The sequence below is a fragment of the Orycteropus afer genome, unplaced genomic scaffold (genome assembly GCF_000298275.1).
Source record: "Orycteropus afer afer isolate SDZICR_OR568_19922 unplaced genomic scaffold, OryAfe1.0 scaffold00219, whole genome shotgun sequence".
Lineage (NCBI taxonomy): Eukaryota > Metazoa > Chordata > Mammalia > Tubulidentata > Orycteropodidae > Orycteropus > Orycteropus afer.
This window is the reverse complement of record NW_006921806.1, coordinates 708353-715104: the sequence shown is the minus strand read 5'-3', so window position 1 is coordinate 715104 and position 6752 is coordinate 708353.

Below are 6752 nucleotides of genomic sequence, written 5' to 3'. Positions count from 1 at the left end.
CACTGGCCACATTTCAAGTGCTCATAGCTTCATGTGGCAGTGGCAGCCTTAGTGGATGGTACTGTAACATTTCCACTATCTCAGAGCTCTGCTGGGCAGCACTGCTCCGGGCCCCCTCCTCCAGGCAGCCTTCCTAGATCTCTACACTAGTGATACCCAATACCATCCATGAGGTGTACATGGGTCCACTGGCTATATCCCCCCCCCACCCCCCTTGCTACCCCATATCCTCACCCATACCCAGGCCTCTTTTCCTTCCCTCAATTCTGCCAGGAGGGGGTTGTGGCTGGGGCCTGGGAGCCTCCCAAGGAACCCAACACCCTGCCTTGTCCTCATTCATTGATCTGGGCCTGACTAGAGGCCTGCTGGAGACAGAGCCGCCAATGAGGCCATGGGCCCTGGAAGCCATTAGAAGGGGGCGGGGAGCTAAGAGCTGGAAACTTGGCCAGGCTCTAGGGGTCCCAGACCCTACTTCCCAGTGGCTGCCGGGTAGGGGGCTGGTTTCCTGTTATTCTCTCCTCAAAGCTTCCTCCCTTCCCAAAGGAAGGAGAAGAATAATCCCCCCATTCTGAGGGTGCCCTCCATGAACTATTTCTCCCATGAGCAACCACTGGTTGGCTGAGGCCGTGGAAACGGATGGGGACTAGACGAGAAGGTCTTACTTCCATCTGATCCTGGTCCAGCTGCTCCTCCACCCAGGCTGTCCCTGTCTGGCAGGCACTGAAGCAGGTCTCACACAGCCCTGGGGCCCAAGACAAAAGCAGGCCTGGATTGGGGCCAGTCTGAGACAGGTAGGGCTGGCTGAATCAAGCAGCCTCTGACTCAGTATTCTTGGAAAAGTTATGTGGCAGACCACCACATTGCTGCTGGAGACAGAGAACAGCTTGTGATTAACAAGCCAGGCCCTTAGGCAAAATAAGTTACATTTGAAAAGCCCCACAGGCTTGGCCACTGTAAAATGCTAGAAAACATGAGTTGTCCTTCAAGTACCACCAAGTACAGAGCATGCACAGTAAAATTCAACTTGACCTACAAAGTGAGGTTCCACCAGAGGCACTCAAGGACAAGAATACCTTGCTGGAACTCGAACCAGGGTCCAGGGATATCACGCACACGCCACATCCCAGCAGCCTTCGAGAGGGCTTCCATCTTTGTTCTGACAGCCTTTACCGGTGGAATCCATCTTGGCTACTTCCTTTGTGCACACCTAATTTTCATAACCTCACCTTTTTCTCAGAAATCTCCACCCATTTTACGAATAAAAGTGAGATGCCTTATTCGCACCAGCTTAAAACCCTTTATAAGCCCTAGGAAATCCTTTGTTTGGTAAGAGACTGCAGGCTAGCATAGACAAAAGCCCCTCTCTGTCTCTCGCTCATGAACCCCTCCCTTCTCCTTTCTCTTTAATAAACTTTGGTTTGTGTGGACACTTTGCCTCTCCTGTTCAATTATTTGTTAGTAGAAGGCAAGGACCCTCCCTCAGGGTCTCAGGGGCCCCAGTAACAAGTCTACTTGACAGAGAGCTAGGGACACAGAAGACAGACCAGGAGAGAAAGAAGTGTGGACAGCTAAGTGTTGGGTCAGCAATATCAGTCTCTGTCCTTGTGTCACAGATAGGGAAACTGAGGCACGGGGCACTTTAAGAAGCTTGTGAGCAGGACACCATGAAGTGCTATGTTTAGTAGTTGGTTGTGTTATGGACTGGATTGTGTCCCCAAAAAATATGTATTGTAAATCCTAACCTGTATCCCTGTGGCTATAATCCCATTTAGAAATGATTTATCTTTGTGGTGTTAATGAGGCAGGATTAGTGTAGGGTGTGTATTAAGTCCATCTCTTCAGATTTAAGAGATTAAACCCAAGCTAGCAAGCAGAAATTGGATAAGAGAGATAACAAGCCACATGAGGGTCACCCAGGAGTAGAAGCTCAGGTGAGAGAAGGACCTTTCTCCAGAGCTGACAGAGAAAGAAAGCCTTCCCCTAGAGCCAACACCCTGAATTTAAGCATTTAACCTCCTAAACTGTGAGAAAATAAATTTCTGTTTGTTAAAGCCACCCACCTGTGGTATTTCTGCTGTAGCAGCACTAGATAACTAAAACAGGTTGAGTTTCACCTTTGAGCATTAATAGAGTCAGGCATGTCAGACACTGTGTCACATGTGGGAAATGACAGCCACAGGAGGTGTATGAGGGCTCCAGCAGAAACTGATTATGTCAAAATTAGTGTTCAAGGTAATGTCAGTGCAGTGACACAGGAGTGCTCTCATGCAGCACAGCCTGAGCAGGCTTTCTTAGCCCTGGATGTTTCAGTGACATTCCTGTTCGGAAAGATATTACTGCCATCAGAAGCTCACAGAACTTAAAGGCTCATAGGACCTCAGCAGTCCACTAGCCCCCTACCTCGAGTGATAGAAAATGAAAGTCTATCCCTGATGTCCCTCCTTTCCTTCTTTCATGGTGATAGAATTCTTAGCTGGGCATACACTTCCAAAAATAGACATTGCACTTGATAGCTCCCTTTGCAGCTGAGGTGCTGAAGCAATATAAGTGAGGGCTGTGTGTGTTAGCTTTGGGGAACCCTACTTCATAGCTGAGCCATGTCCTTTTCCCTCTTCTTTTTCACCATACCTCCCTCCTACTCTCTGGAAAGCAGACATGTTGGCTGGACCTCTAGCCACCACCTTGGTGCATGGAGACAAGTCTGTGGCCTGGAAAAGATGGGCAGATAGCCTGGAAGCAACGTTCCAGCCATGCTCCAAACTTGTACCTGGAAGAGAAACACTTTGGTTGGGATTTTCTGAGACACATCCAGACCTAATCCTGACTTCCACATTCATGGACATAAAGGAAACTGGTGGTAAAGCCAGGGTCAAGGGCACAGTTATGCTAGCTCAGGTGCTACCTCCACCTGTGGCCCAGCCAAGATTCCCTCTGTCATTATGACTTCTCACTGAAGGTGCCCCTCACTTATGAGTATGGTTGCTTGCAATGCTGTGAGGTCAGTGGACTCAGAGCACAAAAGCACCTGCACCACTTACGATGATAGTTCCAGCATCAGGAAAGAGCCTCAGCCCTAGGGGCATACACCTGAAGGAAATATATCTTGCACAAATCCCAAAGCAAACAGGTCTACTTCACTCTCAACTGGTCCAGGCCTGGCCTGTCTTTCTGCCCTGTTATCCTCAGTGAGTCAGCCAGACCCTAGTAGCTCCTTAGGGCTGCAAGCTGGCTGTTACTGTTCTAGGAGGAGATTCAAGTGAAGACTAGGCCTGTTGCCTGGAAAAGCTGGACAATGAATAAGGAAGACCAAAGAAAAATGGATTTTGATCTTGAAAATACCATGGACTGCCAGAATGAACAAATCTGTCTTGGATGAAGTACAGCCAGAATGTTCCTTAGAAGGGAGGATGGTAAGACTTCATCTTATGTACCTTAGACATGTTATTGGGAGGGACCAGTCCATGAATAAGAACATCATGCTTGGTAAAGTAGAGGGTCAGCAAAAAAGAGAAGGACCCTCAGCAAGATGAATTGATACAATGGTTGCAACAATAGGCTCAAACATAGCAAATGACTGTGAGAATAGTGCAAGACCAGGCAGTGTTTCATTCTGTTATACATAGAGTTGGTATGAGCTGGAACTGACTCGACAGTACCTAACAACAGTTGGGCCTGCTGCAACAGAGAGACATCATACTGCAGAGGAGTAAGGTCAGCGAGCAGCTCTGCCCCTCACTGTAACTCAGGGACCCAGTTTCCTTTGTCTTTTGCTTGATGGTGCTCTAGTCTGCACTGTCAACACTTCTTCAAGAGATATCTTTAAGACAGCTCACCATTAGGACAAAGAGGCCATTGAGCATGTAGCCAATGTCTCAAGACTCAGACCTGGACATATCATAGTACCTGCCATTTACCTTCCAGGTGCGACACCCTGACTACACTGCCACCCCTGTCAGCATAAGAGTGTGGGAGCCTGTGTCTCTTGCGAAGCCAGAAAAAAGGCAAGGGCAAATTGTGGCTGATGATTGCCGTCTCCACCCTACCTCCAGCAGAAGAGTGGGTCAAGTCTTGCCATAAATAAAGATAGGCTCAGGTTTGTCATATATAAACTCATTTAGTTATTGCAAGGTAGTCAGGTAAGGCATACAAGTAGGACCTCATGACATTCATTTAGAACCGGAGAGTCAGAATTAACTATTATAATTACAATGTTAGTTCAGTAGTCACAGTCCCAATCTTTAGACTTTAAGCTTTTACCTTTAACAAGAGGCCTCAGAAAGAAGGCTTGATTGTGGCTCAGACTTGGTCGAAGCCTCTCATAGCTAGGGATCTGAGGTCAGCAACAATGGGCAGAGCCTCAGTCTAGAATTTCAGTCTTTGAAGAGGGTCAGCTCTGCCTTCTCTCAGTGAGTGAGAAGAAATTCAAGGTTTATATGTGAAATTCTCACCTTGGCTTGATGTGATAAGGACCAGTATGACATCAAAGACTAGTGTGTTTAGTCTTCTCTCCAGGGTTAGTGATTAACCAAATGTCACATCTTCTCTTCAAGTTAAAGATTAGAGAATTTGTTTAATATATGTCTCAAGGGCAGTTTATGAAGATTAAGTATGTTTTCTTCCATCACAACATGCTGGGGCAAAGTCAACTGAAAGGTTATTTACCATATTCTTCACATCTGTTGTTCTAAGTTCAGAAATTTCTACTTCTAAGTCACATTATCAGTAACTTATGCATCTATGGCTTAAGAGCATTACAGAAGCAATGTCTTATACAGAGTCATATATGATTTAAGAGCAATACAGAATCCTGTGTGATCTGAGAACATTACAAAAAGGACACATAACACATGCTTCTCTCCTCAAAGCAGAAAGAGTTTTCCCAGAGGCCCCTGGCAGAATCCCTATTTTGACTCAAATTACCTCAAACTATATTCCTAGTAAGGGGTTTGAGATGATAGCAATCTGGACAACCTGTGTGGTACCTGTGTGCCAATCATTGACTAATATCTGGGTTGAGATAAAAAGGAAGAACAGCTGTTGCAAAGACCACTGCCAGCATGTGTCCCAAGTTTCAGGAGGTAAGGTAAAGCCATGCTTTTATGGTAAGGAGGGCTATGCTGACCAAGATTTGCAGTGTCCATGTATCTGAAGGCATTTTCCAAGGTGGCCACAGTAAGATTTTCTATCCCACATACTCTTCTTGAAACATGAGGTAGAACACCTTCAGAAGTGGGGATCTTGTTCCCTCCTCTTAAACCTAAGCAGGGCTATGACTATCTATGGTGCAAGTGATCTGACTTCCAAGGCAGGTGATCAAGCCTAGCCTGGTCCTCTTGGGATGCTCATTCTTAGAACCCAGTCAACATGATGTAAGGAAGCCGAAGCCATGTGGAAGGTCCACAGCAGGAACCACTGGACTTGTTGAGGGGGGAAATGTTGAAGATGATTCCAACCCCTAGCTAACTGCAACTGCAGGAGAGAGCCCAAGAACAAACTACCAAGCCAAGCCCAATCAACTAGGTGGCTAATCAGTTTTGGCGTTGTGACAGCAATAGGTAACTGGACTAGTCAGCCTCAAGAGTGGCTATTAAATGAGTCTCCATGTTGCCCTGGCATAAGCCCTTACCCCCACCCCTCAGTAAGGTGCAATCCTGCTGCTGCTTCCACAGTTCACAAAGCGGCAAGAGGAAGTTCAGTTCATATTGAGGGTCCTGACCTCTTGAACTTGACCTGAAGCTGTTCTCTGTAGCTAGAGCTGAGTCTTCCCTAGACACTATATATCAGTGAAATTCATAATCTTCCCAAACACAAATCTAACCAGGGTGTTCACCTACTTAAACCCTGTGATGCTTTTCCACCAACCAGGGAAAGGGTTCTCATAGTGGAGTTTATCCAGGTCACCTGGCTGTGTTTTTCCTTCTCAGATAGATCCTGGGGAGGTTGCACCTATCTCCCACCCTCTCAAGAGACTGTCCTCGTAGGACTGTGTCACATTCCAAAGATGTGGGGAATGCTGACCTGTGGGATCAGGCCAACCTCCTTACATGGGAATTCAAGGCCCTGCTGGGAATGGACCCTGCCTTCCTGGCCAGCTCCCCTCCTGGGATCCTGCCACTCTAGCTACTTGGAGATGGTAAATTCTGAAAACCAAATCAAACTCATGCCATTCTATTCGGACTCTTAGCAACCTGGGTTTCTGAGGCAGTAAATCTTTACGGAAGTAGATTGCCCAGTTTTGCTTCTGCGGAGGAGTTGATGGTTTGAACCATCAAACTTCTGGTTAGCAATCAGATGCCTTAGGCACTATGCTACCAGAGTCTTTCAGCAAGACACCATCCTCTGAAAAACAGCTCAGGCCTGGGGCTCAGCAGGAGCCTGAGTTTGGAGATGCAGATGCCCTTGTGACCTATCACCTGGGTTGGCGCTTTCCATCAAGGTAGAGACCTCAGTGTCCACCTTGTCTGGAATAGGGATGGCCTGAGGCCAGCTCTATGTAGATGCTTGAGGAGGACTGATGGTTGCAGAGTCAGGGACTCAGAAGGGCAGCACAGGTGCACAGAAGCCAGGGACTTTGAGGAGAGCTCTGTGGATGAGCACCTAGAACAGACCTGCAGTGAGAGAGTATGCTGAGGGGACTCCAAGGCTGAAGTGCCTCTCTGTAGGTGTGTTTCCACTTCCCTAGTCAGCTCACCAAGCCTGGTCACAGTGATGGGAGCCTCACATGTTTGATAGCATGGCCCCTGTGTCCTCCC